The sequence below is a fragment of the Lutjanus erythropterus genome, chromosome 19, assembly GCF_056507025.1.
Source record: "Lutjanus erythropterus isolate fLutEry1 chromosome 19, fLutEry1.hap2, whole genome shotgun sequence".
NCBI classification, from domain to species: domain Eukaryota; kingdom Metazoa; phylum Chordata; class Actinopteri; order Lutjaniformes; family Lutjanidae; genus Lutjanus; species Lutjanus erythropterus.
In genome coordinates, this window is record NC_139335.1 from 19,842,906 (window position 1) to 19,854,954 (window position 12,049).

Genomic DNA, 12,049 nt, shown 5'->3' on the forward strand with positions numbered 1-12,049 from the left:
TCTCCCTCTGTGTGTGTGCATGTAAGGCTGCTTGGCTGCCTACCTCCACCTCAGCACTCTGGATGTGGGATAATGATACACAGTTATTGATCTAGCTCTCCAGGAGCACATGTAACATCACAGGTCAGAGCTGGTAACAGAGAGTGGAGAGGTTGACCAGTCTGACTGGACAGCATGTGCGTGTGTGTCAGTGTTAAAGGTGACTGAGAGTCTGGAGTTATGCAGGAATCAACTAGAGCTGAAAGAGACAGAATTTGCTATTAAAATCACCATCATCCTGCTATTTCAAACTTCTCTATAGAGGGTCGAGGCAATGCAATACTGACAGCTGCAGAGAGGAGACCACTGCCTATAGCAGTGATGACAAGACCACGAGGAGGTTGCAGTGAATTTATATTGGATGAAAGCTTTTTAGTCAAACAAGCAGCACAGCTCTAAGGACGGCAGAGTCGACTTTTTGTCTATCACCACCATGAGGTGGTTAGGCATTCACGTTTCTCTCAGGATGACCTGTAATAACTTTGGTGATTACTTAGCTTTTCAGCTAGCACCATCATCAGGTCAACATTTTAATTTGTCCAGTACAGCATGTAATTTCCTGTAAATACAAATTTTTACAATTTGCATGGATTAAATAAACCATCTTCATGCTGGTAGGCAGATTTTGGATGAATTTTGGACTTTTGGACAGAGCCAGGCAAAATTTCGACCTATTAACAGTGTTTATGCTAGGCTAAGCTAACATAGTCTAAAAACATGAGTGATCTTCTCATTTTGCAGATGACAAGACAGCAAATAAAGGTATTTCCCAAAAAGTGAAATTATTCTTTTAATCTTAAAAAGAGAGAGATGCTTTATACCAGCTCTATGTATGTAAGTCTACATAGTTTTTAAATAATACACTCCTTAACTTTGATCTTTAACCAAATCACAGAATTTCCTTTCATGTAACCTCAAGTCACCGTACAAGTCAAGACAATGAAAAATAACCTGAAAAATCAGAGCAAAACGTGCCTTATTTAAAATACAAAGTCAGATCCGATTACCTTTAGCAAGACAGCTTGATCAGAAACAGGTTGTTTGATCTACTTCCTCACCAGCACACTGTATTATCCTCTTCTATAATGCACATATTAACAGGAGGACAGGTGCACTCCTGCAGCTCAGAGAGACCCAGAGGTGCTAAATGAATCAAGAGGTTAACCTCAGGCATTTCTGTTGGCCAGGCTGCTGGTGGCTTCTGCCTTGCCCACTCTTCATTAATATAGCATTACCTCAGAGACATTAGTAGCCACTAGCCCTTTTTTATGTGCACACAGCTACTGATCTATATTTTATGAATGACAATACATCAAGAAGGAAGCAAAGAACACCGATAACAGCCACTGACTTATAGTCTTGTTGTGGTGAAATAGTTCACATGGTTAGCAATCTCAATGTGGAAAAACATCAAAAGAGGAAAAACTGATCAAATCCACATAGCTTGAATGTAAAAACTAACTAATGATCTCCCAAATTCAGAATCCTTTCAAAAAAGAATCAAATCAAATGTTTTTTTGGGCCTTGTTCCATAATAATCTGTCACTGAAATTAATCGCCATTCCCTGTCAGTCCTTCCAAATCACCACCTCACTAGGTCCCACTAGGTCCCCTCCTCCAATGCTGACTGTGCTGTCCTGGCTCGTTTGGGTCTCAGTGGGACTGTCATGGTGGGAGATGAGATATGGCCAGAGCATCGTGGAAATGAGAAATCTGCCTGTTATGGGGCTGTTATGGTTTACAACACATTGGATGCCTGTCCCATGGGTCTACTCTCCTCCCGGCCTTATACCATGCTTCATCTCTCTGTCCATCCCCCTCTCTGGCTGCTAGCATCATCCTCGAGCCTACAATGGAAACCCCCCAAACTCCTGAACGTCCTTGAATGGTGGAAAGAGAAAACTGAGAGCGAGGGATACAGAAGGATGTAGTTGGACAAAAGAACGAGAAAGAAAGGACAATAGAAAAAGGTTGGCTCTTGCTTTTTTTGCTTGATGTGTGAAAGAAAGAAATTCAGCCGATAGGATGCAAGTTATATACTGTATGCATTAACACATTTACTCATTCATGCACATTGCACAACCATGAATCCAATAATGCTCGTAAACTACTGCATGCATGCATGCATGAAAACAAGCATCCATAGGACCTTTGGTTCAGTTGGATGCCTTCCTTTACATCTACTGCATACTGCCACTCTACATGACATGCCTCATGTAAATAATTCACAGGATCAATTCAGCAGAAACTCAAATAAGCTATTCACAATTTAAAAAATGCTTTGAAGCTGAGTAAAAGTAGACAAAAGTAACCCATTGCCCCCCAAAATGAACACATTTGTTTCATTGAATTAATGAAGATATAAATTGTATAAATTAATAATGTTCAAATGATTGAACCAATGTCAAGTTTGGGCAAGCATTTGTACTACTATCACTTGTATTAGCAGCATCTGAACATTTCATTTATCCATTACTTTTATCTCAGTATTTCAGCTGCTTCTAATTTAGCTATCTATTTCAGACATTTGTGCATTACAATTTAGGCTTCTCTGCTCACGTGCTAGTTCGTTTTCACACAGTCTCATTTGCAGCACATGGTGTTTAGGTGTTGCAGCTGACAATCTGAGGACATTTATTATTAGTTCAAAACTAATAAGCTTTTTCTTGTGGGCTTATATCAATAGGCAAACATAATTATAGTAAATAAACAAACTTTTAAAGACCACAGCTTGCGTTACACCAAAAAAATGCATTGTACTGTTATGGAATAAGACCATTTCTGTGGACAATGCAGGTTCTGGTGTTTTTCTGTTTCTTTCAGAAACTTGTTATATTTTGCATTTATTACAATTAATATATTCCATTTTGTATAGCTAAAACCAGGAGGAGCTTTCTTCTCTTGAGTTGTTTAGTTTTCTTTCTTTCTTTTTTTGTTTTGTGGCAACAATTTATGTGAATGAGTTTTACTGTATATTATATGAATGTATATGAATGTAAAAGATTTTCATGGGTTTCATTATGTGATTTTTTAAAGTAAAATATTTTGGAAAATAAACATGAGGATATTTATTTCTAGTAATTATATAGAAATAATTAAATTTTTTGTTTCCAAATACGGATTCACTACTTTAAAAGGAATAGTTCAACATTTCCTTGGTTTATTGCTGAGAGTTAGATAAGATCTGTTTACAGTAAATATGAAGCTACTGCCAGCTCTCTAATTTCACACATTTTATGTAATTGGTTTAATCTGTACAAAAACTAAAACTACACACACAACATTAGATACATGAACGGTTCCGACAAAATGGGGCTCATGAGCACACAACCTTAATATCCATTTTCAAGCCCATCACATAAACACACCTTACGCAGATTACACATATTACCCACCTATTACCACCATCACAGCTCTCCAAACACAACCCCCCACAGCACACACACACACACACACACACACACGCCCCTGTATCATAATGCCGAGAGCTCCAGCTGTGGTCTGCTGGGGCAAATCATTAATCAGCTCGACAACAAAGGACCACATTCCTACACTATCCTCTCTTCTTTGTCTGGACCTCCCACTTGATCCTTTGCTAATTTTGCCAGTTTAACACACAATAAAGCTCTTATTTTTGATTATTCTCAAACCAGATCATCCCCATTACATCATGCCTATCTGTATTAATACTGAGTGTTGCTTATGCAGCACTTTTAGTCTCTAAATATGAGTCCATATGTTCATATTCAACAAAGTGACAGATGCTGACACCAAAATTTCAGTTTAAATAGAACTGGGTTGTCTTAAAAAAGTATTTAGCGCCTGTTAGATTGTTTGTAAAAGTATATAGAAGCCTCAATGGATTTCTGACCTTTGTAGCAGCTCAAGTGTCAACGCATAAAATACCTTTTGTGGATTCCTCACAAGTCTCATTTAATTCATGTCAGCTACTTCTTTTCATGAGTTCTTTTCATGACACAGTCTTCTGTCTCAGGTCTACGTTTTATCTGTGCTGCTTCATTCTAGTCATAAGGAATTTCGTGTTATCTTGGAAAATGCCATTACTGACAGACCACGAACAAAACAGCATGAGGGCAAGCTTCTGCAAATATCAAGGGGGGCCTACGGCAGGTGTTTCCCTCTTTCACGGTGATTGGAAAATAAATTCTATCTCATGTGATTTGATTTCCTGAGCTGCAGTTGGCTATTATCACCCCCAACCCTTCACATGGGATCCAGTGGAGTGGTCCCTTGGTCCTGTAGGCTTGCTGTAAACCCCTCAGGCACAGAGGGAAATGATGCATGTCATTGTGAACACACCAGATGGGGTCCTGAAGCAGAGAACAAGGAGGTAGAGCAGCAATCTTTTCATAATGAGATGTAAATGGAGGCGACTCCAGGCTGGGGATGGTGACGGGGAGGCTCATTTCAGTGCATGACAGTGCAAAGTAATGTAAGTGACAGGTAGCAAACCTGCATGAAAATAAATCACATTTGTCAAATTAGGCTGAGGACACAGGACTTCTTAGGCTGGGAGTATTATTAGAAAGCCACCAGCCAACAGCAAAATGTCTAAAATCAATGTTTTTACAATAACAACAGATCAAATGACTATTTGTAATGTGAAAGGGGTCCCACGCAGAAATGAAGCCACAAATTATCACCTGACTTTGTTGTTCCACTCAGCTTTACAGAGCTTTACTAGCATCTCTGACTGCTTTAATTTTGGGGAAAATGGCAGAAATGAAATATAATATTCATATTATATCATATGTAACTTATAATTAAGTACTTATAAGTTGTTACCTCGCAATGAGCCCTTTATAACTACAGACACATAATGCCATGTATAACAGGCATTACCACTCAGCCTCGCTTACAATTTATCTCATTGGTCGCTCACAGTATTGCAGTGAAAAATTACCCTGCAGCCCAAATTTCCCCCATAAGCCACCATTGTAAAAGAGACTGTTGTAAAACTGTAAAACTGTTGACAGAGCTCCCCGAACTGCAAACAAGCTCAATTATGAATTTTTGATACATGGAGGTTATATATTTGTAAAACTTTCCTACAGCCAAGAAAAGCGATTTTAAATGTATAACATCATCACAATGTAAAGTCTGTGGTCCAGGTGGGAACTTGCAGGCATGGCCTGTGGGAGAAACACTACTATGCGTGTTCAGTGGGCCACATACCAAAGAAGTAAAAATGGAAGCTAGCGTATGTGCCAGGCAAGCAATTTTTATTGGACTTAATGGCCGCCATGTGTGCTTTTCTAAATAGTACACCCATGTATGCTTTTTCAGGCAGGCTGTCATGTTGCACCGCCATGTTTCTACAGTAGAACTAGAGGGGACAAACCAAGCATGCAATATGCAAACTCACTGCTAAACGCCACTAGCTAAATTCTAAACATTGGCACTTTAAACTTCATTGTTTTGCTCCAGCAGCATTTTTGGAAGCAACTGCCAGCAGTTTTCAGAGAAAAATCTCTAAAACCCACTACTTACACAACACCAAAAAAATCAGACAAGGTTAGTGACTAGTTTGCAATGATACAAAAAAGTACAAAAGTACCTTTACTTAAGTACTAAGCTAATTTACTAGGGATGTAAGAAAATACAGATACACTTGAGTATCGTGATATTATGTTTTGTGATGCAGTATCGATTCTCAATATACTGTATTTTGGTACACACAATCTATTATCTATCTTTGCTGTTCTGATTTCATAAAAACTTTTTTTAAAACTCAGATTTCATAGATATTGTGGTGTGTTCTTTGTACTATGACAGTTTTTTCTAAGATTTGATGAAAAAAAGCAATATATCACCTTTCTTACCAGTATTGCAATATATTGAATCATACCCCGTATTGTAAAACAGCGTAATGGCTGTGCAGCACTTTTCTTTAAATGGCAGTTTATTTGCAGTGAGCAACGTGATCCTGTAGCCTAAAAAAAGAGACGCAGTGAAGCTTTATGTCTGGGGTGTGACAGTGTTTTTTTAGCTGCTAGCCAACCAAGAAGTCCAGCAGGTCTCATTTGAAGATGTTCAAGAAGTTTTCATTTTTGTTTGTTTTGAGTGACACTATTATAACTATGCTACTGACAGTCATTATAAGAAATGCTCTAAAAAGTAATGTTAGTTTCTAAGTCATTATTTTGAGGTTTGTCATTATTTAACTCAATATTTTAAAATCATCATTGTAAGAAAGTTTTTCATTATTCTGAAGGACCAACTAAATATTTTGAGAAAGTTTCTCATTATTTTGAGATTACTACGTCAGTATTTTAAGAAAGTATGTCATTATAATGATAAACAAAGCCTTAATTAAGGCTTAATAAAGGGATCTTCTTTTTTCATCACACTGGTATAAATGGATTAGAGTTCAGCCATGATTAAATAAAAAGAAAAAAGTCTGTTCATTACATGTGCTGTCATTTGTGTGTAACAGCATACCTGCAGAGAGTTATTGGGGTGTTTGTTGTTCTTCCTGCTGGTTTGGAGTTTGTCATCCAGAGAGCAAACCGTGAGGTGAACGGTTCTGCTGTTTCAGCGTTGCACCACAGTGTCCATGTCCACTTTGGAACCGACAGATACCTGGTGAACTGCTGCAGGACGCTGCTGTGACAGAAGTCTGCAGCGCCACCACCTGGTCTGCTCCGGTTACACACACAAACCAGGCTGAAGTCACTCCCACCTCTCTGTGAACTTTCGGTCACTTTGGGCTTCCTGAGCTGTCCTTAAAAAAGTCACGCAGCGCACAGTAACACCTGCAATACTCCATGCACAGATTTATGAGTGCACAGTGAGCTCATGCAGTCTGTTTGCAACCCGATTCACTTTGTAAAAATTCAGTATTTTATATTTAGCTGCTGTGAACTCTACCACCTGCAAGTCGAGAAAGGTAAGACGCTTTATTTGTTATTGCTTAACAACCAATTATTTTGTGAACTCTCCGACAAGGTGTCGTTAGAAATCACTAATACTTCCACAAACAAGCACAGATAAATATTTACTCCAACGAATACTTGCCTGAGAGAAATGAATGGAGGAAACAAAATTAGATATTTCTATTTTTACCTGAAGAGCTATTTATCCGTCGTTGGGTGAGTTGCTGCGTTTTGGAGATACTCTTGAATATAATGGGACTAAATGGCATTCAGCTTGTGGTGAAAAATATGTGTCCCCAAAATCATGACCCAAACTCAAAATAATCCACAGACCTTGTCTTGAGTAGATTCATATAGGACCTACTTTTCATCTAGTAGAAATAAATCAGTTCTAGTAGATTCTGTAAAATATTCAGCTTTCAGCAAGTGTTAACCATTTTTGAAGGACACTGCAAAAAATGTATGTTGATATATAAGCTCTCTATTCTGTATATTATACTCTGTATAAAGAATATCAGTCAGTATATGAATATTGGAATTCTTATACTCCCTAATATTGGTATCGGCATGGGTCCCAAAAATCCAATGTCAATCAGACTCTAGTAGACAGAAAGTAGTCCCTACACTAAACTGCTAGACAACAGTGTCTGTGGATTATCTTGAGTAAATGAGTCGTGATGTCTGGAAATAGATATTGCTGATATATTTTTTGGTGCTTTGAGCACCACAAGCCAATTGCCATTTAGTCCCATTATATTCTAGAGAAGGCAGACATCTCTACATCCCCCAGCTCACACCAAAAGAGTGTAGACGGATAAACAGCATTACAGGCCAGAGGAAAAATATGTATTTTTCATTTTGGGAAGAACTGTCCTTTTAGGTTTTGGGGACAGATATGGCATGCAAGAATATCCTGTCAAAAATGAAAGGAATAAATGTGCAATGAGGTCCCTTGAATATTTCTGATATGCTTGTACAAAGACTGTTGGTGCAAATAAAATTACATTCTGCATCTAAATTAGCTGTTTTATATGCAGTTCAGACCACACAGTAAACAACAAGTCATTCATGGGTGACTTACTGTCCAATGCATCCCCACCAGTCGACTCCCCTCTAACAACAAAGACCTCCGTCCATGGCAGCAGACAGAGTTAATATGACCCAACTGTTAAGGAGACAAATTGCTGTGGGACACTCTGTCTGTCACCCAAGGCGCAAGGAGTCCATTTAGTCCGGTTGCTTTTATTAATGGTGGTGGCTGCAGTCCAGGCACACCACCGCCGCCACCGCAGCCACCACCACCTATCAGCATCACTGTCATCATCCTCATCACTGCTGCCACCAATTTGGCCCCAGCTCTCTGTAACTCCAGATATGTGCCGTTCCTGCTGACAATGTCTGTCATCCAACTGCTTTCTCCTCTGCTGTCTGTGGGAATAAACAGCCAGTGTGATGAATATTGTAGGCTCATTTCCACCAGATTATGTTTGGCAGGTATTAATTGCTTAAAACGTGTTACTCATACTGTCAGGCATTGATCAACAGAAATGTCTGTACCGTAGTTTTTCTTTTTTTCAAACAAACAAATCTGTCATTTGCAATTCTGTCAAAGATAAAATGAAATGCTGCCTTTTTTCCCAAGCTAAAATTTCTTACCTGTGCTTTTAATGAATGAAATATTTAAATATTACAGTGGTGGAAGTATTCTGTTACATTATAGTGTTTCTCCTGCCATTGTTGCAGCATGTGGCCCACCCTACGTTATCCCCAGCCACACTTGAAAGAAACAAAATATTTTAATTTATGATGAGAATTCTTAACATTCCAATGTCTTTGTTCAGAGACTTTTATTTTGAAAGTACGCACTTGTTTCCTTCCGCGCTGTTTCTCTCCTTTCTGTTATGTTTCTGCCTTCTTTGTGGGTTAGAAGCCACAGACGACCACGAAATATAACGTCAAAAATCCTCCTCCGTCCTCCTGCTTAATTTTAACTGGCCAGCGTATTACTCACTGTAACTTTGTCTGGTAAAATGCAATCAAAGGGTTGTTTCATCTGATTTCAGATTCTGATTAGACATATTCTCTTTCATGGTCTTCCTTTGTTATGTGGGTCATCTAGAGGCATCAGTATTAAATTGAGATGGTTTCATAACCAGTTAACTGCTTGTAATAGCTTTAAATATTTTTGTCTTGGCTGAGATAAACCAAAGCTAGCTTGTTAAAGAACCGTATTACTTTGTCAGTCTAAACACCTCACCAATCAAGGTTGGCAGTGTCATCTTCAAATCATACAATGCACGAAGATGAGGTCCTGCTTGGTAATGCAGTGTAAGGGAACCAAATATTTATCTTCCTAAATGAGCTGTAGGCTAGACAAAGGAAGTGCGTGTGCTGATGCATTTGGCTAAATGTGTTTATGTGTCTGCATGTTGGAGCGGTCTGCAGGCATCTGAGAGAGAGAGACGGAGTTAAATCTGCAGCACACTGAGGGCCTGACAGTGTTACAAGCATCCAGATTGGCGCCCAAGGCTGCCGAGACTCACTATAAGACACCCACATGCTGAAGCGGAGCGCCTCATTAGGTAGGACACGCAGCGGTGGGGGCGGAGGACAGAGAGAGGATGGGTGGGAGAAGGAGAGAGATGAAGGCAGTAGTTCTTCACACTCCATCTGGACGGAATCTTTAAAAACGCTCCTGCGGTGTCGGGACTTTACACGGGCAGTTCAAAGTGCTGGTGACACGGACAGGCGGGGTGGAGGGTTGTAGGTCACCATGAAATCCTCTGAACGGGCATCTTACAGAAAATGAAGCAGGATCTGAACCATCAGACTTGAACTGCTTACAGCTGGCCTCACCGCTTTGCACCGCTTTGCTCTGATGTGTTATTTTCCCAGGTTGAGCAAGCAGACACAAAGACAGATCACTTTTTATGGATGCTTTTGCATTAAGCACTAACCTGAACCGCCCCACCCCCACCTATTTCTTTTCCATGCCAGCTAAAACTTACAGGCTCTCCATGTCCATCATGTGGGTTGAAACAGTTCAAGAAGATGCAGGCTGACAAGCTGAAAAAAGAGCCAAGTACTGTAGGGGCCTGCAGCACACGATGAGCTGTCAGTTTACGACCTGTGAATCAGCTCTGCAACATGACGGATGGGCACTGCTGTGACACAAAACCTCTGCCCTGATTTTGTGGTTTGGTTTACTTGCAGATAAGAAAGCCATCGTTTTTTAGACTCATTACAGATCAACAAACACTGCCATTCACAGTCTCACACACTCAATCTCCTACTTGTCACAATCATATATCTACCTCTTTCTTTGTCTCTTACTCTGCATTATTTATGAGGCTCTCTGTCCCACAGACCCATTACTCTCTCATCAGGTGACCCAGTTATGAGGGGGGAGCCTGCAATGCGGATATGGTCAGTGGGGGGCTCATAAATCAACATTTATGGAAACACTGTCCACTCATTAAGATGTTGAATGTGCAATCAGAGCCCACTCTAGTTCAGAGGTGAAGATGATGTACTACAGTAATGCTATTTTAGTGACATAGCTCTGGAAATTAAGGTCAGAATCAACGATTGCACCCAGATTTCTGACGTGTGGTATTTTGCAGGAGCAGACAAGGTCTGTTTCCACCACAAATGCCCAGAACCTCTTGCCCCATGGACTTCTTTTCAAGGAACTAAATTGTTCCTGCTTCCTATTGTTGTCTGTTTCCACTACGGTCTAAAGACCCACGAAGATTACAGAAAATTGTCATCCTTTCACAGAGGATGAGATCAACTGTGTCGAACTCTGCTCTCTAATCCAATAATACTAACATTTAAACATCATCATTGTCAGTATTTACTTGTAGATTATTGATCACCTTGAGAGGAGCTGCACAGAATCCTGACCAGAATGAATCATGGAGCTGATTAATGATGCAGTAATCAACTAACTGTTTAAGAACAATCTTCTAAATGAGTCTGCTATGGACTGGGAACATTTGCTTACAGCACAGCATATTATTAACCCACAGTGCTATCCATTTGAAAAGAAAAATATCTCATTATTATACACGGTCAAGTGTTTTCATGAGGAAAATTCTGTATAATGGCCATGGAGATCATTTCCATCAGCAAAGTGATTGGATTATGATAGCTTCTTCTTCCTTCCTACATTTAATTAACCTAATTCAACCTTTAGCTGGATAACTCCTCTGCTGCACCTTGTGTCTCTCTAGATCAGTGTTTAAACCAAGTCTGGATTCAAAAAATGGGTCACAGGCCAGTTGCTAGCTATTTGTATGTTTTAATGAGCTCGGGGCCAGAGAGTGAGATGATTTTCTTAAATGGATCCCAGGTTTCTTGTGGTTGAGAGCCTGTGTGACCAAACACTTTGCTTCATGGTGGAGTTAAGGCTTGAATAACAGTGGTAGTTTGTTTCACATCTTAAAACAGGAAGCAATGCAGATGAAGTGAAGTGGAAATATAAATGAAGTAGAAATATGAAGTGATCTGAGGGACACAGACACAGAGGACTATTTAAAGACAGCACGTCAGCAGAGGCCAGAAATATCTTTGCTATGGCCCAAAATAGTTTTCCCTCAATCCTATTTTCTTGCTGGTTGAGACTAGATAGATTAAGGATTATATTTCTAATAATCCAAAAGAGGACAGAAAATGCATGCATCTTTCTTCTTCTGTTCTTTACTGAACAGGTATCTCTGGCTGGTATAAAAATACTGTACTTAAAAACAGCTAACCTTTGAAAGGGAAATGTATTATCTGTATGGACACCAGAAAAGTGGAGTCACATCTTTTATTGTCAGCCCGTTCTCACCAGAAAAACAAATGCATGCAACAAGTAATGCAAGCAGCTTATTCCTATTGATATGTCCATTTATTGTTAAGTGCTGTGTGCAGGCAATTGAGAGACCCCCCTGGTGGACGTAGTAAGTATGAAAGGAGAAGTATAAGGAGTGAGGAAGTCTGCATTTGGGGGAGGTGGGGTGGATGAATGATTTCAAACAAACACAGGACTTTCATCCAGGAGACTTAGAATCGAGACATGTGTGAAGCGAAAAGTAAACAGAGTTATTTAAAGTTCTGAGTAACTTAAA

At 39.6% G+C, this 12,049-nt stretch overlaps 1 protein-coding gene across 1 annotated transcript in view; it reads left to right on the plus strand.

Moving 5' to 3' along the window:
- Positions 1-6,795: 6,795 nt before the first annotated feature.
- The window catches only part of LOC146309694 (uncharacterized), a 34,367-nt gene continuing 29,113 nt past the window's right edge, over positions 6,796-12,049 (plus strand). The window contains exon 1 of the mRNA XM_084743800.1: positions 6,796-6,949. The gene's annotated coding sequence lies outside the window, so the exon portion shown is untranslated. The remainder of the gene's footprint in view (positions 6,950-12,049) is intronic.